At 35.3% G+C, this 25642-nt stretch overlaps 5 non-coding genes across 5 annotated transcripts; all 5 read right to left on the bottom strand.

Moving 5' to 3' along the window:
- Positions 1-3663: 3663 nt before the first annotated feature.
- TRNAC-GCA (transfer RNA cysteine (anticodon GCA)) lies at positions 3664-3735 on the bottom strand. The gene has a single exon. It is a non-coding gene; the product is annotated as a tRNA-Cys (tRNA).
- Positions 3736-4616: 881 nt separating this feature from the next.
- On the bottom strand, positions 4617-4688 carry TRNAC-GCA (transfer RNA cysteine (anticodon GCA)). The gene has a single exon. It is a non-coding gene; the product is annotated as a tRNA-Cys (tRNA).
- Positions 4689-8425: 3737 nt separating this feature from the next.
- TRNAC-GCA (transfer RNA cysteine (anticodon GCA)) lies at positions 8426-8497 on the bottom strand. Its single transcript has one exon. It is a non-coding gene; the product is annotated as a tRNA-Cys (tRNA).
- An 11223-nt stretch (positions 8498-19720) lies between these two features.
- TRNAC-GCA (transfer RNA cysteine (anticodon GCA)) lies at positions 19721-19792 on the bottom strand. Its single transcript has one exon. It is a non-coding gene; the product is annotated as a tRNA-Cys (tRNA).
- Positions 19793-22585: 2793 nt separating this feature from the next.
- Positions 22586-22657, bottom strand: TRNAC-ACA (transfer RNA cysteine (anticodon ACA)). Its single transcript has one exon. It is a non-coding gene; the product is annotated as a tRNA-Cys (tRNA).
- Positions 22658-25642: the final 2985 nt, after the last annotated feature.

The following is a 25642-nucleotide window of genomic DNA, read 5'->3' as shown; positions in this document are numbered from 1 at the left end:
AATGCATTTTCAGCCACCAAACCCTCCTTATAAGTATATGGGGTGCGAAGGATGTCCTTTATCTGCCTTGGTAAAATACAGTGAGGTTTCCATTGCAAGAATTCATACATTTCGTATCACATGTAGATCTTGGAACATGGAAAAAAAACTTTTGTCAAATGCACAAATTCTGCAAAACGTAACTGCTTCTCTACTGCAGTTTGTTGATTTTGTGCTAAGAGCATAGTTAAACCCAATTGTTCATTGTTTTTTACACGAAATGATGATATATCCTATTGTTTCTTACAGTTCATTGGGTTGAAAAACATTTTAACAGGATCTATTGAAGAGGGTATATGGTTATGAAACAGGGACTTCTTGAACTGCACTCCTACGCTCTACCACTGACATAAACCCTTGAATGCTGAAAACTGCCCTTTTTAAAAAAAAAGTGATAGAGTGGGTGACTGTATGGAACTTGTAGAACTAATGACATCAGTGCACTTCTGGGAAGCTGTACAAATTAATACATTTCATTAAGGGCATATTATTGGTTTCTACCACAGTTTTATAACATTCATATGAGCTTCCAATGGACTATTTCAAACTGATAATATCACCAGTAGAACTTGGGTGAATGTAATACACAGCTTGTATCATACGAAGAAATCCGAAACAGCTTAATGGTGTTTACACTATGTTTCAGGAGATGATCAGGAGTATTTCAAATGTAGAAATGTGTTGCTCATTAGATAAAATGCTAAGATTGTAAATGTTTTCTTCAATTTATTTAAAACAATATTTCTACAGGTACAACAGTTGGACCAGGGGGCACCCAGATTTGAATTAGGGACCCCTTGATCTGCAGTCAAATGCTCTACCACTGAGCTATAGCCCCAATTCGATAATGTTCACCTTTATTTATTCAGTAATATGTACAAAGTGGAAGCAACATGCAATCACCATCAAAGCAATGCATTTTCAGCCACCAAACCCTCCTTATAAGTATAAGGGGTGCGAAGGATGTCCTTTATCTGCCTTGGTAAAATACAGTGAGGTCTCCATTTCAAGAATTCATACATTTCATATCACATGTAGATCTTGGAACATGGAAAAAAAACTTTTGTCAAATGCACAAATTCTGCAAAACGTAACTGCTTCTCTACTGCAGTTTGTTGATTTTGTGCTAAGAGCATAGTTAAACCCAATTGTTCATTGTTTTTATATGAAATGATGATATATCCTATTGTTTCTTACAGTGCATTGGGTTGAAAAACATTTTAACAGGATCTATTGAAGAGGGTAGATGGTTATGAAACAGGGACTTCTTGAACTGCATTCCTACGCTCTACCACTGAGTTAAACCCTTGAATGCTGAAAACTGCCCTTTTTAAAAAAAGTGATAGAGTGGGTGACTGTATGGAACGTGTAGAACTAATGACATCAGTGCACTTCTGGGAAGCTGTACAAATTAATACATTTCATTAAGGGCATATTATTGGTTTCCACCACAGTTTTATCACATTCATATGAGCTTCCAATGGACTATTTCAAACTGATGATATCACCAGTAGAACTTGGGTGAATGTAAAACACAGCTTGTATCATACGAAGAAATCCTAAACAGTTTCATGGTGTTTACCCTATGTTTCAGGAGATGATCAGGAGTATTTCAAATGTAGAAATGTGTTGCTCTTTATATAAAATGCTAAGATTGTAAATGTTTACTTCAATTTATTTAATTAAAAACATATTTCTACAGGTAAAACAGTTGGACAAGGGGGCACCCAGATTTGAACTAGGGACCTTTTGACCTGCAGTGAAATTCTCTACCCCTGAGCTATACCCCCATTTCTGAAATGTTCCCCTTTATTTATTCAGTAATATGTACAAAGTGGAAGCAACATGCAATCACCATCAAAGCAATGCATTTTCAGCCACCAAACCCTCCTTATAAGTATATGGGGTGCAAAGGATGTCCTTTATCTGCCTTGGTAAAATACAGTGAGGTTTCCATTGCAAGAATTCATACATTTCGTATCACATGTAGATTTTGGAACATGGAAAAACAATCTTTTGTCAAATGCACAAATTCTGCAAAATGTAACTGCTTCTCTACTGCAGTTTGTTGATTTTGTGCTAAGAGCATAGTTAAACCCAATTGTTCATTGTTTTGTATATGAAATGATGATATATCTTATTGTTTCTTACAGTGCATTGGGTTGAAAAACATTTTAACAGGATCTATTGAAGAGGGTATATGGTTATTAAACAGGGACTTTTTGAACTGCATTCCTATGCTCTACCACTGAGTTAAACCCTTGAATGCTGAAAACTGCCCTTTTTTAAAAAGGTGATAGAGTGGGTGACTGTATGGAACTTGTAGAACCAATGACATCAGTGCACTTCTGGTCAGCTGTATAAATTAATACATTTCATTAAGGGCATATTATTGGTTTCCACCACAGTTTTATAACATTCATATGAGCTTCCAATGGACTATTTCAAACTGATAATATCACCAGTAGAACTTGGGTGAATGTAAAACACAGCTTATATCATATGAAGAAATCCTAAACAGTTTCATGGTGTTTACCCTATGTTTCCAGAGATGATCAGGAGTATTTCAAATGTAGAAATGTGTTGCTCATTACATACAATGCTGAGATTGTAAATGTTTTCTTCAATTTATTTAATTAAAAAAATATTTCTACAGGTAAAAAAGTTGAACAAGGGGTCACCCAGATTTGAACTAGGGACCTCTAGATCTGGAGTCAAATGTTCTACCACTGAGCTATACCTTCAGTTCTGAAAAGTTCCCCTTTATTAATTCAGTAATATGTACAAAGTTCAAGCAACATGCAATCACCATCAAAGCAATGCATTTGCAGCCACCAAACCCTCCTTATAAGTATATGAGGTGCAAAGGATGTCCTTTATCTGCCTTGGTAAAATACAATGAGGTTTCCATTGCAAGAATTCATACATTTCGTATCACATGTAGATCTTGGAACATGGAAAAAAAAACTTTTGTCAAATGCACAAATTCTGGAAAACGTAACTGCTTCTCTACTGCAGTTTGTTGATTTTGGGCTAAGAGCATAGTTAAACCCAATGTTCATTGTTTTGTATATGAAATGATGATATATCCTATTGTTTCTTACAGTGCATTGGGTTGAAAAACATTTTAACAGGATTTATTGAAGAGGGTATATGGTTATGAAACTGGGACTTCTTGAACTACACTCCTACGCTCTACCACTGACATAAACCCTTGAATGTTGAAAACTGCCCTTTTTAAAAAAGATGATAGAGTGGGTGACTCTATGGAACTTGTAGAACTAATGACATCAGTGCACTTCTGGTCAGCTGTACAAATTAATACATTTCATTAAGGGCATATTATTGGTTTCCACCACAGTTTTATAACATTCATAAGAGCTTCCAATGGACTATTTCAAACTGATCATATCACCAGTAGAACTTGGGTGAATGTAAAACACAGCTTGTATCATATGAAGAAATCCTAAACAGCGTAATGGTGTTTACCCTATGTTCCAGGTGATGATCAGGAGTATTTCAAATGTAGAAATGTGTTGCTCATTACATAAAATGCTAAGATTGTAAATGTTTTCTTCAATTTATTTAATTAAAAAATATTTCTACAGGTAAAACAGTTGGACAAGGGGGCACCCAGATTTGAACTAGGGACCTCTTGATCTGCAGTCAAATGCTCTACCACTGAGCTATACCCCCAGTTATTAAATGTTCATCTTTATTAATTCAGTAATATGTACAAAGTGCAAGCAACATGCAATCACCATCAAAGCAATGCATTTTCAGCCACCAAACCCTCCTTATAAGTATATGGGGTGCGAAGGATGTCCTTTATCTGCCTTGGTAAAATACAGTGAGGTTTCCATTGCAAGAATTCATACATTTCGTATCACATGTAGATCTTGGAACATGGAAAAAAAACTTTTGTCAAATGCACAAATTCTGCAAAACGTAACTGTTTCTCTACTGCATTTTGTTGATTTTGTGCTAAGAGCATAGTTAAACCCAATTGTTCATTGTTTTGTATATGAAATGATGACATATCCTATTGTTTCTTCCAGTGCATTGGGTTGAAAAACATTTTAACAGGATCTATTGAAGAGGGTATATGGTTATGAAACAGGGACTTCTTGAACTACACTCCTACGCTCTACCACTGACATAAACCCTTGAATGATGAAAACTGACCTTTTTTAAAAAGGTGATAGAGTGGGTGACTGTATGGCACTTGTAGAACTAATGACATCAGTGCACTTCTGGTCAGCTGTACAAATTAATACATTTCATTAAGGGCATATTATTGGTTTCCACCACAGTTTTATAACATTCATATGCACTTCCAATGGACTATTTCAAACTGATAATATTACCAGTAGAACTTGGGTGAATGTAATACACAGCTTGTATCATACGAAGAAATCCGAAACAGCTTAATGGTTTTTACCCTATGTTTCCAGAGATGATCAGGAGTATTTCAAATGTAGAAATGTGTTGCTCATTACATAAAATGCTAAGATTGTAAATGTGTTCTTCAATTTATTTAATTAAAAAAATATTTCTACAGGTAAAACAGTTGGACAAGGGGGCACCCAGATTTGAACTAGGGATCTCTTGATCTGCAGTCAAATGCTCTACCACTGAGCCATACCCCCAGTTCTAAAATGTTCACCTGTATTCATTCAGTAATATGTACAAAGTGCAAGCAACATGCAATCACCATCAAAGCAATGCATTTTCAGCCACCAAACCCTCCTTATAAGTATAAGGGGTACAAAAGATGTCCTTTATCTGCCTTCGTAAAATACAGTGAGGTTTCCAGTGCAAGAATTCATACATTTCGTATCACATGTAGATCTTGGAACATGGAAAAAAAAAACTTTTGTCAAATGCACAAATTCTGCAAAATGTAACTGCTTCTCTACTGCAGTTTGTTGATTTTGTGCTAAGATCATAGTTAAACCCAATTGTTCATTGTTTTATATATGAAATGATGATATATCCTATTGTTTCTTACAGTGCATTGGGTTGAAAAACATTTTAACAGGATCTATTGAAGAGGGTATATGGTTATGAAACAGGGACTTCTTGAAATGCACTCCTACGCTCTACCACTGACATAAACCCTTGAATGCTGAAAACTGCCCTTTTTTTAAAAAAGTGAGAGAGTGGGTGACTGTATGGAACTTGTAGAACTAATGACATCAGTGCACTTCTGGGCAGCTGTACAAATTAATACATTTCATTAAGAGCATATTATTGGTTTCTACCACAGTTTTATAACATTCATATGAGCTTCCAATGGACTATTTCAAACTGATAATATCACCAGTAGAACTTGGGTGAATGTAATACACAGCTTGTATCATACGAAGAAATCCGAAACAGCTTAATGGTGTTTACACTATGTTTCAGGAGATGATCAGGAGTATTTCAAATGTAGAAATGTGTTGCTCATTAGATAAAATGCTTAGATTGTAAATGTTTTCTTCAATTTATTTAAAACAATATTTCTACAGGTACAACAGTTGGACCAGGGGGCACCCAGATTTGAATTAGGGACCCCTTGATCTGCAGTCAAATGCTCTACCACTGAGCTATACCCCCAATTCGATAATGTTCACCTTTATTTATTCAGTAATATGTACAAAGTGGAAGCAACATGCAATCACCATCAAAGCAATGCATTTTCAGCCACCAAACCCTCCTTATAAGTATAAGGGGTGCGAAGGATGCCCTTTATCTGCCTTGGTAAAATACAGTGAGGTCTCCATTTCAAGAATTCATACATTTCATATCACATGTAGATCTTGGAACATGGAAAAAAAACTTTTGTCAAATGCACAAATTCTGCAAAACGTAACTGCTTCTCTACTGCAGTTTGTTGATTTTGTGCTAAGAGCATAGTTAAACCCAATTGTTCATTGTTTTTATATGAAATGATGATATATCCTATTGTTTCTTACAGTGCATTGGGTTGAAAAACATTTTAACAGGATCTATTGAAGAGGGTAGATGGTTATGAAACAGGGACTTCTTGAACTGCATTCCTACGCTCTACCACTGAGTTAAACCCTTGAATGCTGAAAACTGCCCTTTTTAAAAAAAGTGATAGAGTGGGTGACTGTATGGAACGTGTAGAACTAATGACATCAGTGCACTTCTGGGAAGCTGTACAAATTAATACATTTCATTAAGGGCATATTATTGGTTTCCACCACAGTTTTATAACATTCATATGAGCTTCCAATGGACTATTTCAAACTGATAATATCACCAGTAGAACTTGGGTGAATGTAAAACACAGCTTGTATCATACGAAGAAATCCTAAACAGTTTCATGGTGTTTACCCTATGTTTCAGGAGATGATCAGGAGTATTTCAAATGTAGAAATGTGTTGCTCTTTATATAAAATGCTAAGATTGTAAATGTTTACTTCAATTTATTTAATTAAAAACATATTTCTACAGGTAAAACAGTTGGACAAGGGGGCACCCAGATTTGAACTAGGGACCTTTTGACCTGCAGTGAAATTCTCTACCCCTGAGCTATACCCCCATTTCTGAAATGTTCCCCTTTATTTATTCAGTAATATGTACAAAGTGGAAGCAACATGCAATCACCATCAAAGCAATGCATTTTCAGCCACCAAACCCTCCTTATAAGTATATGGGGTGCAAAGGATGTCCTTTATCTGCCTTGGTAAAATACAGTGAGGTTTCCATTGCAAGAATTCATACATTTCGTATCACATGTAGATTTTGGAACATGGAAAAACAATCTTTTGTCAAATGCACAAATTCTGCAAAATGTAACTGCTTCTCTACTGCAGTTTGTTGATTTTGTGCTAAGAGCATAGTTAAACCCAATTGTTCATTGTTTTGTATATGAAATGATGATATATCTTATTGTTTCTTACAGTGCATTGGGTTGAAAAACATTTTAACAGGATCTATTGAAGAGGCTATATGGTTATTAAACAGGGACTTTTTGAACTGCATTCCTATGCTCTACCACTGAGTTAAACCCTTGAATGCTGAAAACTGCCCTTTTTTAAAAAGGTGATAGAGTGGGTGACTCTATGGAACTTGTAGAACCAATGACATCAGTGCACTTCTGGTCAGCTGTATAAATTAATACATTTCATTAAGGGCATATTATTGGTTTCCACCACAGTTTTATAACATTCATATGAGCTTCCAATGGACTATTTCAAACTGATAATATCACCAGTAGAACTTGGGTGAATGTAAAACACAGCTTATATCATATGAAGAAATCCTAAACAGTTTCATGGTGTTTACCCTATGTTTCCATAGATGATCAGGAGTATTTCAAATGTAGAAATGTGTTGCTCATTACATACAATGCTGAGATTGTAAATGTTTTCTTCAATTTATTTAATTAAAAAAATATTTCTACAGGTAAAAAAGTTGAACAAGGGGTCACCCAGATTTGAACTAGGGACCTCTAGATCTGGAGTCAAATGTTCTACCACTGAGCTATACCTTCAGTTCTGAAAAGTTCCCCTTTATTAATTCAGTAATATGTACAAAGTGCAAGCAACATGCAATCACCATCAAAGCAATGCATTTGCAGCCACCAAACCCTCCTTATAAGTATATGAGGTGCAAAGGATGTCCTTTATCTGCCTTGGTAAAATACAGTGAGGTTTCCATTGCAAGAATTCATACATTTCGTATCACATGTAGATCTTGGAACATGGAAAAAAAACTTTTGTCAAATGCACAAATTCTGGAAAACGTAACTGCTTCTCTACTGCAGTTTGTTGATTTTGGGCTAAGAGCATAGTTAAACCCAATGTTCATTGTTTTGTATATGAAATGATGATATATCCTATTGTTTCTTACAGTGCATTGGGTTGAAAAACATTTTAACAGGATCTATTGAAGAGGGTATATGGTTATGAAACTGGGACTTCTTGAACTACACTCCTACGCTCTACCACTGACATAAACCCTTGAATGTTGAAAACTGCCCTTTTTAAAAAAGATGATAGAGTGGGTGACTCTTTGGAACTTGTAGAACTAATGACATCAGTGCACTTCTGGTCAGCTGTACAAATTAATACATTTCATTAAGGGCATATTATTGGTTTCCACCACAGTTTTATAACATTCATAAGAGCTTCCAATGGACTATTTCAAACTGATCATATCACCAGTAGAACTTGGGTGAATGTAAAACACAGCTTGTATCATATGAAGAAATCCTAAACAGCGTAATGGTGTTTACCCTATGTTCCAGGTGATGATCAGGAGTATTTCAAATGTAGAAATGTGTTGCTCATTACATAAAATGCTAAGATTGTAAATGTTTTCTTCAATTTATTTAATTAAAAAATATTTCTACAGGTAAAACAGTTGGACAAGGGGGCACCCAGATTTGAACTAGGGACCTCTTGATCTGCAGTCAAATGCTCTACCACTGAGCTATACCCTCAGTTCTTAAATGTTCATCTTTATTAATTCAGTAATATGTACAAAGTGCAAGCAACATGCAATCACCATCAAAGCAATGCATTTTCAGCCACCAAACCCTCCTTATAAGTATATGGGGTGCGAAGGATGTCCTTTATCTGCCTTGGTAAAATACAGTGAGGTTTCCATTGCAAGAATTCATACATTTCGTATCACATGTAGATCTTGGAACATGGAAAAAAAACTTTTGTCAAATGCACAAATTCTGCAAAACGTAACTGTTTCTCTACTGCATTTTGTTGATTTTGTGCTAAGAGCATAGTTAAACCCAATTGTTCATTGTTTTGTATATGAAATGATGATATATCCTATTGTTTCTTCCAGTGCATTGGGTTGAAAAACATTTTAACAGGATCTATTGAAGAGGGTATATGGTTATGAAACAGGGACTTCTTGAACTACACTCCTACGCTCTACCACTGACATAAACCCTTGAATGATGAAAACTGACCTTTTTTAAAAAGGTGATAGAGTGGGTGACTGTATGGAACTTGTAGAACTAATGACATCAGTGCACTTCTGGTCAGCTGTACAAATTAATACATTTCATTAAGGGCATATTATTGGTTTCCACCACAGTTTTATAACATTCATATGCGCTTCCAATGGACTATTTCAAACTGGTAATATCACCAGTAGAACTTGGGTGAATGTAATACACAGCTTGTATCATACGAAGAAATCCGAAACAGCTTAATGGTTTTTACCCTATGTTTCCAGAGATGATCAGGAGTATTTCAAATGTAGAAATGTGTTGCTCATTACATAAAATGCTAAGATTGTAAATGTGTTCTTCAATTTATTTAATTAAAAAAATATTTCTACAGGTAAAACAGTTGGACAAGGGGGCACCCAGATTTGAACTAGGGATCTCTTGATCTGCAGTCAAATGCTCTACCACTGAGCTATAGCCCCAGTTCTAAAATGTTCACCTGTATTCATTCAGTAATATGTACAAAGTGCAAGCAACATGCAATCACCATCAAAGCAATGCATTTTCAGCCACCAAACCCTCCTTATAAGTATAAGGGGTACAAAAGATGTCCTTTATCTGCCTTCGTAAAATACAGTGAGGTTTCCAGTGCAAGAATTCATACATTTCGTATCACATGTAGATCTTGGAACATGGAAAAAAAAAACTTTTGTCAAATGCACAAATTCTGCAAAATGTAACTGCTTCTCTACTGCAGTTTGTTGATTTTGTGCTAAGATCATAGTTAAACCCAATTGTTCATTGTTTTATATATGAAATGATGATATATCCTATTGTTTCTTACAGTGCATTGGGTTAACAAACATTTTAACAGGATCTATTGAAGAGGGTATATGGTTATGAAACAGGGACTTCTTGAACTACACTCCTACGCTCTACCACTGACATACACCCTTGAGTGTTGAAAACTGCCCTTTTTTAAAAAAAGTGATAGAGTGCGTGACTGTATGGAACTTGTAGAACTAATGACATCAGTGCACTTCTGGTCAGCTGTACAAATTAATACATTTCATTAAGGGCATATTATTGGTTTCCACCACAGTTTTATAACATTCATATGAGCTTCCAGTGGACTATTTCAAATTGATAATATCACCAGTAGAACTTGGGTGAATGTAATACACAGCTTGTATCATATGAAGAAATCCGAAACAGCTTAATGGTGTTTACCCTATGTTTCAGGAGATGATCAGGAGTATTTCAAATGTAGAAATGTGTTGCTCATTACATAAAATGCTAAGATTGTAAATGTTTTCTTCAATTTATTTAATTAAAAAAATATTTCTACACATGCAACAGTTGGACCAGGGAGCACTCAGATATGAACTAGGGACCTCTTGATCCGCAGTCAAATGCTCTACCACTGAGCTATACCCGCACTTCTAAAATATTCACCTTTATTAATTCAGTAATATGTACATTGTGCAAGCAACATGCAATCACCATCAAAGCAATGCATTTTCAGCCACCAAACCCTCTTTATAAGTATATGGGGTGCGAAGGATGTCCTTTATCTGCCTTGGTAAAATACAGTGAGGTTTCCATTGCAAGAATTCATACATTTCGTATCACATGTAGATCTTGGAACATGGAAAAAAAACTTTTGTCAAATGCACAAATTCTGCAAAACGCAACTGCTTCTCTACTGCAGTTTGTTGATTTTGTGCTAAGAGCATAGTTAAACACAATTGTTCATTGTTTTTTACACGAAATGATGATATATCCTATTGTTTCTTACAGTTCATTGGGTTGAAAAACATTTTAACAGGATCTATTGAAGAGGGTATATGGTTATGAAACAGGGACTTCTTGAACTGCACTCCTACGCTCTACCACTGACATAAACCCTTGAATGCTGAAAACTGCCCTTTTTTTAAAAAAGTGAGAGAGTGGGTGACTGTATGGAACTTGTAGAACTAATGACATCAGTGCACTTCTGGGCAGCTGTACAAATTAATACATTTCATTAAGAGCATATTATTGGTTTCTACCACAGTTTTATAACATTCATATGAGCTTCCAATGGACTATTTCAAACTGATAATATCACCAGTAGAACTTGGGTGAATGTAATACACAGCTTGTATCATACGAAGAAATCCGAAACAGCTTAATGGTGTTTACACTATGTTTCAGGAGATGATCAGGAGTATTTCAAATGTAGAAATGTGTTGCTCATTAGATAAAATGCTTAGATTGTAAATGTTTTCTTCAATTTATTTAAAACAATATTTCTACAGGTACAACAGTTGGACCAGGGGGCACCCAGATTTGAATTAGGGACCCCTTGATCTGCAGTCAAATGCTCTACCACTGAGCTATACCCCCAATTCGATAATGTTCACCTTTATTTATTCAGTAATATGTACAAAGTGGAAGCAACATGCAATCACCATCAAAACAATGCATTTTCAGCCACCAAACCCTCCTTATAAGTATAAGGGGTGCGAAGGATGTCCTTTATCTGCCTTGGTAAAATACAGTGAGGTCTCCATTTCAAGAATTCATACATTTCATATCACATGTAGATCTTGGAACATGGAAAAAAAACTTTTGTCAAATGCACAAATTCTGCAAAACGTAACTGCTTCTCTACTGCAGTTTGTTGATTTTGTGCTAAGAGCATAGTTAAACCCAATTGTTCATTGTTTTTATATGAAATGATGATATATCCTATTGTTTCTTACAGTACATTGGGTTGAAAAACATTTTAACAGGATCTATTGAAGAGGGTAGATGGTTATGAAACAGGGACTTCTTGAACTGCATTCCTACGCTCTACCACTGAGTTAAACCCTTGAATGCTGAAAACTGCCCTTTTTAAAAAAAGTGATAGAGTGGGTGACTGTATGGAACGTGTAGAACTAATGACATCAGTGCACTTCTGGGAAGCTGTACAAATTAATACATTTCATTAAGGGCATATTATTGGTTTCCACCACAGTTTTATAACATTCATATGAGCTTCCAATGGACTATTTCAAACTGATAATATCACCAGTAGAACTTGGGTGAATGTAAAACACAGCTTGTATCATACGAAGAAATCCTAAACAGTTTCATGGTGTTTACCCTATGTTTCAGGAGATGATCAGGAGTATTTCAAATGTAGAAATGTGTTGCTCTTTATATAAAATGCTAAGATTGTAAATGTTTACTTCAATTTATTTAATTAAAAACATATTTCTACAGGTAAAACAGTTGGACAAGGGGGCACCCAGATTTGAACTAGGGACATTTTGACCTGCAGTGAAATTCTCTACCCCTGAGCTATACCCCCATTCCTGAAATGTTCCCCTTTATTTATTCAGTAATATGTACAAAGTGGAAGCAACATGCAATCACCATCAAAGCAATGCATTTTCAGCCACCAAACCCTCCTTATAAGTATATGGGGTGCAAAGGATGTCCTTTATCTGCCTTGGTAAAATACAGTGAGGTTTCCATTGCAAGAATTCATACATTTCGTATCACATGTAGATTTTGGAACATGGAAAAACAATCTTTTGTCAAATGCACAAATTCTGCAAAATGTAACTGCTTCTCTACTGCAGTTTGTTGATTTTGTGCTAAGAGCATAGTTAAACCCAATTGTTCATTGTTTTGTATATGAAATGATGATATATCTTATTGTTTCTTACAGTGCATTGGGTTGAAAAACATTTTAACAGGATCTATTGAAGAGGGTATATGGTTATTAAACAGGGACTTTTTGAACTGCATTCCTATGCTCTACCACTGAGTTAAACCCTTGAATGCTGAAAACTGCCCTTTTTTAAAAAGGTGATAGAGTGGGTGACTCTATGGAACTTGTAGAACCAATGACATCAGTGCACTTCTGGTCAGCTGTATAAATTAATACATTTCATTAAGGGCATATTATTGGTTTCCACCACAGTTTTATAACATTCATATGAGCTTCCAATGGACTATTTCAAACTGATAATATCACCAGTAGAACTTGGGTGAATGTAAAACACAGCTTATATCATATGAAGAAATCCTAAACAGTTTCATGGTGTTTACCCTATGTTTCCATAGATGATCAGGAGTATTTCAAATGTAGAAATGTGTTGCTCATTACATACAATGCTGAGATTGTAAATGTTTTCTTCAATTTATTTAATTAAAAAAATATTTCTACAGGTAAAAAAGTTGAACAAGGGGTCACCCAGATTTGAACTAGGGACCTCTAGATCTGGAGTCAAATGTTCTACCACTGAGCTATACCTTCAGTTCTGAAAAGTTCCCCTTTATTAATTCAGTAATATGTACAAAGTGCAAGCAACATGCAATCACCATCAAAGCAATGCATTTGCAGCCACCAAACCCTCCTTATAAGTATATGAGGTGCAAAGGATGTCCTTTATCTGCCTTGGTAAAATACAGTGAGGTTTCCATTGCAAGAATTCATACATTTCGTATCACATGTAGATCTTGGAACATGGAAAAAAAACTTTTGTCAAATGCACAAATTCTGGAAAACGTAACTGCTTCTCTACTGCAGTTTGTTGATTTTGGGCTAAGAGCATAGTTAAACCCAATTGTTCATTGTTTTGTATATGAAATGATGATATATCTTATTGTTTCTTACAGTGCATTGGGTTGAAAAACATTTTAACAGGATCTATTGAAGAGGGTATATGGTTATTAAACAGGGACTTTTTGAACTGCATTCCTATGCTCTACCACTGAGTTAAACCCTTGAATGCTGAAAACTGCCCTTTTTTAAAAAGGTGATAGAGTGGGTGACTCTATGGAACTTGTAGAACCAATGACATCAGTGCACTTCTGGTCAGCTGTATAAATTAATACATTTCATTAAGGGCATATTATTGGTTTCCACCACAGTTTTATAACATTCATATGAGCTTCCAATGGACTATTTCAAACTGATAATATCACCAGTAGAACTTGGGTGAATGTAAAACACAGCTTATATCATATGAAGAAATCCTAAACAGTTTCATGGTGTTTACCCTATGTTTCCATAGATGATCAGGAGTATTTCAAATGTAGAAATGTGTTGCTCATTACATACAATGCTGAGATTGTAAATGTTTTCTTCAATTTATTTAATTAAAAAAATATTTCTACAGGTAAAAAAGTTGAACAAGGGGTCACCCAGATTTGAACTAGGGACCTCTAGATCTGGAGTCAAATGTTCTACCACTGAGCTATACCTTCAGTTCTGAAAAGTTCCCCTTTATTAATTCAGTAATATGTACAAAGTGCAAGCAACATGCAATCACCATCAAAGCAATGCATTTGCAGCCACCAAACCCTCCTTATAAGTATATGAGGTGCAAAGGATGTCCTTTATCTGCCTTGGTAAAATACAGTGAGGTTTCCATTGCAAGAATTCATACATTTCGTATCACATGTAGATCTTGGAACATGGAAAAAAAACTTTTGTCAAATGCACAAATTCTGGAAAACGTAACTGCTTCTCTACTGCAGTTTGTTGATTTTGGGCTAAGAGCATAGTTAAACCCAATGTTCATTGTTTTGTATATGAAATGATGATATATCCTATTGTTTCTTACAGTGCATTGGGTTGAAAAACATTTTAACAGGATCTATTGAAGAGGGTATATGGTTATGAAACTGGGACTTCTTGAACTACACTCCTATGCTCTACCACTGACATAAACCCTTGAATGTTGAAAACTGCCCTTTTTAAAAAAGATGATAGAGTGGGTGACTGTATGGAACTTGTAGAACTAATGACATCAGTGCACTTCTGGTCAGCTGTACAAATTAATACATTTCATTAAGGGCATATTATTGGTTTCCACCACAGTTTTATAACATTCATAAGAGCTTCCAATGGACTATTTCAAACTGATCATATCACCAGTAGAACTTGGGTGAATGTAAAACACAGCTTGTATCATATGAAGAAATCCTAAACAGCGTAATGGTGTTTACCCTATGTTCCAGGTGATGATCAGGAGTATTTCAAATGTAGAAATGTGTTGCTCATTACATAAAATGCTAAGATTGTAAATGTTTTCTTCAATTTATTTAATTAAAGAAATATTTCTAAAGGTAAAACAGTTGAACAAGGGGGCACCCGGATTAGAACTAGGGACCTCTTGATCTGCAGTCAAATGCTCTACCACTGAGCTATACCCCCAGTTCTGAAAAGTTCCCCTTTATTAATTCAGTAATATGTACAAAGTGCAAGCAACATGCAATCACCATCAAAGCAATGCATTTTCAGCCACCAAACCCTCCTTATAAGTATATGAGCTGCGAAGGATGTCCTTTATCTGCCTTGGTAAAATACAGTGAGGTTTCCATTGCAAGAATTCATACATTTCGTATCACATGTAGATCTTGGAACATGGAAAAAAAATATTTTGCCAAATGCACAAATTCTGCAAAATGTAACTGCTTCTCTACTGCAGTTTGTTGATTTTGTGCTAAGAGCATAGTTAAACCCAATTGTTAATTGTTTTGTATATGAAATGATGATAAATCCTACTGTTTCTTACAGTGCATTGGGTTGAAAAACATTTTAACAGGATCTATTGGAGAGGGTATATGGTTATGAAACAGGGACCTCTTGAACTACACTCCTACGCTCTACCACTGACATAAACCCTTGAATGTTGAAAACTGGCCTTTTTAAAAAAGGTGATAGAGTGGGTGACTCTATGGAACTTGTAGAACTAATGACATCAGTGCACTTCTGGTCAGCTGTACAAATTAATACATTTCATTAAGGGCATATTATTGGTTTCACCCACAGTTTTATAACATTCATATGAGCTTCCAATGGACTATTTCAAACTGATCATATCACCAGTAGAACTTGGGTGAATGTAAAACACAGCTTGTATCATATGAAGAAATCCTAAACAGCTTAATGGTGTTTACCCTATGTTTCACGTGATGATCAGGAGTATTTCAAATGTAGAAATGTGTTGCTTATTACATAAAATGCTAAGATTGTAAATGTTTACTTCAATTTATTTAATTAAAAAAATATTTCTATAGGTAAAACAGTTGGACAAGGGGGGACCCAGATTTGAACTGGTGACCTTTTGATCTGCAGTGAAATGCTCTACCCCTGAGCTATACCCCCATTTCTGAAATGTTCACCTTTATTTATTCAGTAATATGTACAAAGTGGAAGCAACATGCAATCACCATCAAATCAATGCATTTTCAGCCACCAAACCCTCCTTATAAGTATAAGGGGTACAAAAGATGTCCTTTATCTGCCGTGGTAAAATACAGTGAGGTTTTCATTGCAAGAATTCATACATTTCGTATCACATGTAGATCTTGGAACATGGAAAAAAAAGTTTGTCAAATGCATAAATTCTGCAAAACGTAACTGTTTCTCTACTGCATTTTTTTGATGTTGTGTTAAGAGCATAGTTAAACCCAATTGTTCATTGTTTTGTATATGAAATGATAATATATCTTATTGTTTCTTACAGTGCATTGGGTTGAAAAACATTTAACAGGATCTATTGAAGAGGGTATATGGTTATGGAACAGGGACGTCTTGAACTACACTCCACCACTGACATAAACCCTTGAATGTTGAATACTGCCCTTTTTTAAAAAGGTTATTGAGTGGGTGACTCTATGGAACTTGTAGAACTAATGACATCAGTGCACTTCTGGTCAGCTGTACAAATTAATAGATTTCATTAAGGGCATATTATTGGTTTCCACCACAGTTTTATAACATTCATAAGAGCTTCCAATGGACTATTTCAAACTGATCATATCACCAGTAGAACTTGGGTGAATGTAAAACACAGCTTGTATCATATGAAGAAATCCTAAACAGCTTAATGGTGTTTACCCTATGTTTCAGGTGATGATCAGGAGTATTTCAAATGTAGAAATGTGTTGCTCATTACATAAAATGCTAAGATTGTAAATGTTTACTTCAATTTATTTAATTAAAAACACATTTCTACAGGTAAAACAGTTGGACAAGGGGGCACCCAGATTTGAACTAGGGACCTTTTGATCTGCAGTGAAATACTCTACCTCTGAGCTATACCCCCATTTCTGAAATGTTCACCTTTATTTATTCAGTAATATGTACAAAGTGGAAGCAACATGCAATCACCATCAAAGCAAAGCATTTTCAGCCACCAAACCCTCCTTATAAGTATATGGGGTGCGAAGGATGTCCTTTATCTGCCTTGGTAAAATACAGTGAGGTTTCCATTGCAAGAATTCATACATTTCGTATCACATGTAGATCTTGGAACATGGAAAAAAATCTTTTGTCAAATGCACAAATTCTGCAAAATGTAACTGCTTCTCTACTGCAGTTTGTTGATTTTGTGCTAAGAGCATAGTTAAACCCAATTGTTCATTCTTTTGTATATGAAATGATGATATATCTTATTGTTTCTTACAGTGCATTGGGTTGAAAAACATTTGAACAGGATCTATTGAAGAGGATATATGGTTATGTAACAGGGACTTCTTGAACTGCATTCCTAGATCTACCACTGAGTTAAACCCTTGAATGCTGAAAACTGCCCTTTTTTAAAAAGGTGATAGAGTGGGTGACTGCATGGAACTTGTAGAACTAATGACATCAGTGCACTTCTGGTCAGCTGTACAAATTAATACATTTCATTAAGGGCATATTATTGGTTTCCACCACAGTTTTATAACATTCATATGAGCTTCCAATGGACTATTTCAAACTGATCATATCACCAGTAGAACTTGGGTGAATGTAAAACACAGCTTGTATCATATGAAGAAATCCTAAACAGTTTCATGGTGTTTACCCTATGTTTCAGGAGATGATCAGGAGTATTTCTAATGTAGAAATGTGTTGCTCATTACATAAAATGCTAAGATTGTAAATGTTTTCTTCAATTTATTTAATTAAAAAAATATTTCTACAGGTGAAACAGGGGGCACCCAGATTTGTACTAGGGACCTCTTGATCTGCAGTCAAATGCTCTACCACTGAGCTATACCCCAGTTCTTAAAAGTTGACCTTTATTCATTCAGTAATATGTACAAAGTGCAAGCAACATGCAACCACCATCAAAGCAATGCATTTTCAGCCACCAAACCCTCCTTATAAGTATATGGGGTGCGAAGGATGTCCTTTATCTGCCTTGGTAAAATACAGTAAGGTTTCCATTGCAAGAATTAATACATTTCGTATCACATGTAGATCTTGGATCATGGAAAAAAATCTTTTGTCAAATGCACAAATTCTGAAAAATGTAACTGCTTCTCTACTGCAGTTTGTTGATTTTGTGCTAAGAGCATAGTTAAACCCAATTGTTCATTGTTTTGTATATGAAATGATGATATATCTTATTGTTTCTTACAGTGCATTGGGTTGAAAAACATGTGATAGAGTGGGTGACTCTATGGAACTTGTAGAACTAATGACATCAGTGCACTTCTGGTCAGCTGTACAAATTAATACATTTCATTAAGGGCATATTATTGGTTTCCACCACAGTTTTATAACATTCATAAGAGCTTCCAATGGACTATTTCAAACTGATCATATCACCAGTAGAACTTGGGTGAATGTAAAACACAGCTTGTATCATATGAAGAAATCCTAAACAGCTTAATGGTGTTTACCCTATGTTTCAGGTGATGATCAGGAGTATTTCAAATGTAGAAATGTGTTGCTCATTACATAAAATGCTAAGATTGTAAATGTTTACTTCAATTTATTTAATTAAAAACATATTTCTACAGGTAAAACAGTTGGACAAGGGGGCACCCAGATTTGCACCAGGGACCTTTAGATCTGCAGTGAAATGCTCTACCCCTGAGCTATACCGCCATTTCTGAAATGTTTACCTTTATTTATTCAGTAATATGTACAAAGTGGAAGCAACATGAAATCACCATCAAAGCAATGCATGCTCAGCCACTAAACCCTCCTTATAAGTATAAGGGGTGCGAAGGATGTCCTTTATCTGCCTTGGTAAAATACAGTGAGGTTTCCATTGCAAGAATTCATACATTTCGTATCACATGTAGATCTTGGAACATGGAAAAAAAATATTTTGCCAAATGCACAAATTCTGCAAAACGTAACTGCTTCTCTACTGCAGTTTGTTGATTTTGTGCTAAGAGCACAGTTAAACCCAATTGTTCATTGTTTTGTATATGAAATGATAATATATCTTATTGTTTCTTACCATGCATTGGGTTGAAAAACATTTAACAGGATCTATTGAAGAGGGTATATGGTTATGAAACGGGGACTTCTTGAACTGCATTCCTACGCTCTACCACTGAGTTAAACCCTTGAATGCTGAAAACTGCCCTTTTTTAAAAAGGTGATAGAGTGGGTGACTGTATGGAACTTGTAGAACTAATGACATCAGTGCACTTCTGGTCAGCTGTACAAATTAATACATTTCATTAAGGGAATATTATTGGTTTCCACCACAGTTTTATAACATTCATATGAGCTTCCAATGGACTATTTCAAACTGATAATATCACCAGTAGAACTTGGGTGAATGTAAAACACAGCTTGTATCATACGAAGAAATCCTAAACAGTTTCATGGTGTTTACCCTATGTTTCAGGAGATGATCAGGAGTATTTCTAATGTAGAAATGTGTTGCTCATTACATAAAATGCTAAGATTGTAAATGTTTTCTTCAATTTATTTAATTACAAATATATTTCTACAGGTAAAACAGTTGAACAAGGGAGCACCCAGATTTGAACTAGGGACCTCTTGATCTGCAGTCAAATGCTCTACCACTGAGCTATACCGCCATTTCTGAAAAGTTCACCTTTATTAATTCAGTAATATGTACAAAGTGCAAGCAACATGCAATCACCATCAAAACAATGCATTTTCAGCCACCAAACCCTCCTTATAAGTATAAGTGGTACAAAAGATGTCCTTTATCTGCCTTGGTAAAATACAGTGAGGTTTCCATTGCAAGAATTCATACATTTCGTATCACATGTAGATCTTGGAACATGGAAAAAAAATCTTTTGTCAAATGCACAAATTCTGCAAAATGTAACTGCTTCTCTACTGCAGTTTGTTGATTTTGTGCTAAGAGCATAGTTAAACCCAATTGTTCATTGTTTTGTATATGAAATGTTGATATATCCTTTTGTTTCCTACAGTGCATTGGGTTGAAAAACATTTTAACAGGATCTATTGAAGAGGGTATATAGTTATGAAACAGGGACTTCTTGAACTGCACTCCTATATTCTACCACTGAGTTAAACCCTTGAATGCTGAAAACTGCCCTTTTTTAAAAAAGGTGATAGAGTGGGTGACTGTATGGAACTTGTAGAACTAATGACATCAGTGCACTTCTGGTCAGATGTACAAATTAATACAGTTCATTAAGGGCATATTATTGGTTTCCACCACAGTTTTATAACATTCATATGAGCTTCTAATTGACTATTTCAAACTGATAATATCACCAGTAGAACTTGGGTGAATGTAAAACACAGCTTGTATCATATGAAGAAATCCTAAAAGGTTTCATGGTGTTTACCCTATGTTTCAGGAGATGATCAGGAGTATTTCAAATGTAGAAACGTGTTGCTCATTACATAAAATGCTAAGATTGTAAATGTTGTCTTTAATTTATTTAATAAAAAACATATTTCTACAGGTAAAACAGTTGAACAAGGGGGCACCCAGTTTTGAACTATGGACCTCTTGATCTGCAGTCAAATGCTCTACCACTGAGATATACCCCCATTTCTGAAAAGTTCACCTTTATTAATTCAGTAATATGTACAAAGTGCAAGCAACATGCAATCACCATCAAAACAATGCATTTTCAGCCACCAAACCCTCCTTATAAGTATAAGTGGTACAAAAGATGTCCTTTATCTGCCTTGGTAAAATACAGTGAGGTTTCCATTGCAAGAATTCATACATTTCGTATCACATGTAGATCTTGGAACATGGAAAAAAAATCTTTTGTCAAATGCACAAATTCTGCAAAATGTAACTGCTTCTCTACTGCAGTTTGTTGATTTTGTGCTAAGAGCATAGTTAATCCCAATTGTTCATTGTTTTGTATATGAAATGATGATATATCTGATTGTTTCTTACAGTGCATTGGGTTGAAAAACATTTTAACAGGATCTATTGAAGAGGGTATATAGTTATGAAACAGGAAATTCTTGAACTACACTCCTACGCTCTACCACTGACATAAACCCTTGAATGTTGAAAACTGCCCTTTTTAAAAAAGATGATAGAGTGGGTGACTTTATGGAACTTGTAGAACTAATGACATCAGTGCACTTCTGGTCAGCTGTACAAATTAATACATTTCATTAAGGGCATATTATTGGTTTCCACCACAGTTTTATAACATTCATAAGAGCTTCCAATGGACTATTTCAAACTGATCATATCACCAGTAGAACCTGGGTGAATGTAAAACACAGCTTGTATCATATGAAGAAATCCTAAACAGCGTAATGGTGTTTACCCTATGTTCAAGGTGATGATCAGGAGTATTTCAAATGTAGAAATATGTTGCCCATTACATAAAATGCTAAGATTGTAAATGTTTACTTTAATTTATTTAATTAAAAACATATTTCTAGAGGTAAAACAGTTGGACAAGAGGGCACCCAGATATGAACTAGGATCCTTTCGATCTGCAGTGAAATGCTCTACCCCTGAGCTATATACCCCCATTTCTGAAAAGTTCACCTTTATTTATTCAGTAATATGTACAAAGTGGAAGCAACATGCAATCACCATCAAAGCAAAGCATTTTCAGCCACCAACCCCTCCTTATAAGTATATGGGGTACAAAAGATATCCTTTATCTGCCTTGGTAAAATACAGTGAGGTTTCCATTGCAAGAATTCATACATTTCGTATCACATGTAGATCTTGGAACATGGAAAAAAAATCTTTTGTCAAATGCACAAATTCTGCAAAATGTAACTGCTTCTCTACTGCAGTTTGTTGATTTTGTGCTAAGAGCATAGTTAATCCCAATTGTTCATTGTTTTGTATATGAAATGATGATATATCTGATTGTTTCTTACAGTGCATTGGGTTGAAAAACATTTTAACAGGATCTATTGAAGAGGGTATATAGTTATGAAACAGGAAATTCTTGAACTACACTCCTACGCTCTACCACTGACATAAATCCTTGAATGTTGAAAACTGCCCTTTTTTAAAAAGGTGATAGAGTGGGTGACTCTATGGAACTTGTAGAACTAATGACATCAGTGCAATTCTGGTCAGCTGTACAAATTAATACATTTCATTAAGGGCATATTATTGGTTTCCACCACAGTTTTATAACATTCATAAGAGCTTCCAATGGACTATTTCAAACTGATCATATCACCAGTAGAACTTGGGTGAATGTAAAACACAGCTTGTATCATATGAAGAAATCCTAAACAGCTTAATGGTGTTTACCCTATGTTTCAGGTGATGATCAGGAGTATTTCAAATGTAGAAATGTGATGCTCATTACATAAAATGCTAAGATTGTAAATGTTTACTTCAATTTATTTAATTAAAAACATATTTCTACAGGTAAAACAGTTGGACAAGGGGACACCCAGATTTGAACTAGGAACCTTTTGATCTGTAGTCAAATGCTCTACCACTGAGCGATACCCCCAGTTCGGAAACGTTCACCTTTATTAATTCAGTAATATGTACAAAGTGCAAGCAACATGCAATCACCATCAAAGCAATGCATTTTCAGCCACCAAACCCTCCTTATAAGTATATGGGGTGCGAAGGATGTCCTTTATCTGCCTTGGTAAAATACAGTGAGGTTTCCATTGCAAAAATTCATCCATTTCGTATCACATGTAGATCTTGGAACAAGGAAAAAAAATCTTTTGTCAAATGCACAAATTCTGCAAAATGTAACTGCTTCTCTACTGCAGTTTGTTGATTTTGTGCTAAGAGCATAGTTAAACCCAATTGTTCATTGTTTTGCATATGAAATGTTGATATATCCTTTTGTTTCCTACAGTGCATTGGGTTGAAAAACATTTTAACAGGATCTATTGAAGAGGGTATATAGTTATGAAACAGGGACTTCTTGAACTGCACTCCTATGTTCTACCACTGAGTTAAACCCTTGAATGCTGAAAACTGCCCTTTTTTTAAAAAGGTGATAGAGTGGGTGACTGTATGGAACTTGTAGAACTAATGACATCAGTGCACTTCTGGTCAGCTGTACAAATTAATACAGTTCATTAAGGGCATATTATTGGTTTCCACCACAGTTTTATAACATTCATATGAGCTTCCAATGGACTATTTCAAACTGATAATATCACCAGTAGAACTTGGGTGAATGTAAAACACAGCTTGTATCATACGAAGAAATCCTAAACAGTTTCATGGTGTTTACCCTATGTTTCAGGAGATGATCAGGAGTATTTCAAATGTAGAAATGTGTTGCTCATTACATAAAATGCTAAGATTGTAAATGTTTACTTCAATTTATTTAATTAAAAACATATTTCTACAGGTAAAACAGTTGGACAAGGGGGCACCCAGATTTGAACTAGGAACCTTCTGATTTGCAGTGAAATGCTCTACCCCTGAGCTATAGCCCATTTCTGAAATGTTTACCTTTATTTATTCAGTAATATGTACAAAGTGGAAGCAACATGCAATCACCATCAAAGCAATGCATTTTCAGCCACCAAACCCTCTTTATAAGTATATGGGGTGCGAAGGATGTCCTTTATCTGCCTTGGTAAAATACAGTAAGGTTTCCATTGCAAGAATTCATACATTTCGTATCACATGTAGATCTTGGAACATGGAAAAAAAAATCTTTTGTCAAATGCACAAATTCTGAAAAATGTAACTGCTTCTCTACTGCAGTTTGTTGATTTTGTGCTAAGAGCATAGTTAAACCCAATTGTTCATTGTTTTGTATATGAAATGATTATATATCTTATTGTTTCTTACAGTGCATTGGGTTGAAAAACATTTAACAGGATCTATTGAAGAGGGTATATGGTTATGAAACAGGGACTTCTTGAACTACACTCCTACGCTCTACCACTGACATAAACCCTTGAATGTTGAAAACTGCCCTTTTTTAAAAAGGTGATAGAGTGGGTGACTCTATGGAACTTGTAGAACTAATGGCATCAGTGCACTTCTGGTCAGCTGTACAAATTAATACATTTCATTAAGGGCATATTATTGGTTTCCACCACAGTTTTCTAACATTCATATGAGCTTCCAATGGACTATTTCAAACTGGTAATATCACCAGTAGAACTTGGGTGAATGTCAAACACAGCTTGTATCATATGAAGAAATCCTAAACAGTTTCATGGTGTTTACCCTATGTTTCAGGAGATGATCAGGAGTATTTCTAATGTAGAAATGTGTTGCTCATTACATAAAATGCTAAGATTGTAAATGTTTTCTACAATTAAAAACATATTTCTACAGGTAAAACAGTTGGACAAGGGGGCACCCAGATTTGAACTAGCGACCTTTAGATCTACAGTGAAATGCTCTACCCCGGAGCTATACCCCCATTTCTGAAATGTTCACCTTTATTTATTCAGTAATATGTACAAAGTGGAAGCAACATGAAATCACCATCAAAGCAATGCATGCTCAGCCACTAAACCCTCCCTATAAGTATAAGGGGTGCGAAGGATGTCCTTTATCTGCCTTTGTAAAATACAGTGAGGTTTCCATTGCAAGAATTCATACATTTCGTATCACATGTAGATCTTGGAACATGGAAAAAAAATATTTTGCCAAATGCACAAATTCTGCAAAACGTAACTGTTTCTCTACTGCATTTTTTTGATTTTGTGCTAAGAGCATATTTAAACCCAATTGTTCATTGTTTTGTATCTGAAATGATAATATATCTTATTGTTTCTTACAGTGCATTGGGTTGAAAAACATTTAACAGGATCTATTGAAGAGGGTATATGGTTATGAAACAGGGACGTCTTGAACTACACTCCTACGCTCTACCACTGACATAAACCCTTGAATGTTGAAAACTGCCCTTTTTAAAAAAGATGATAGAGTGGGTGACTTTATGGAACTTGTAGAACTAATGACATCAGTGCACTTCTGGTCAGCTGTATAAATTAATACATTTCATTAAGGGCATATTATTGGTTTCCACCACAGTTTTATAACATTCATAAGAGCTTCCAATGGACTATTTCAAACTGATCATATCACCAGTAGAACCTGGGTGAATGTAAAACACAGCTTGTATCATATGAAGAAATCCTAAACAGCGTAATGGTGTTTACCCTATGTTCAAGGTGATGATCAGGAGTATTTCAAATGTAGAAATATGTTGCTCATTACATAAAATGCTAAGATTGTAAATGTTTACTTTAATTTATTTAATTAAAAACATATTTCTAGAGGTAAAACAGTTGGACAAGGGGGCACCCAGATATGAACTAGGATCCTTTCGATCTGCAGTGAAATGCTCTACCCCTGAGCTATATACCCCCATTTCTGAAACGTTCACCTTTATTTATTCAGTAATATGTACAAAGTGGAAGCAACATGCAATCACCATCAAAGCAAAGCATTTTCAGCCACCAACCCCTCCTTATAAGTATATGGGGTACAAAAGATGTCC

Source organism: Ambystoma mexicanum, chromosome 4q (genome assembly GCF_040938575.1).
Source record: "Ambystoma mexicanum isolate Mex_15411 chromosome 4q, UKY_AmexF1_1, whole genome shotgun sequence".
Lineage (NCBI taxonomy): Eukaryota > Metazoa > Chordata > Amphibia > Caudata > Ambystomatidae > Ambystoma > Ambystoma mexicanum.
This window is presented reverse-complemented; position numbering and strand designations above follow the sequence as displayed.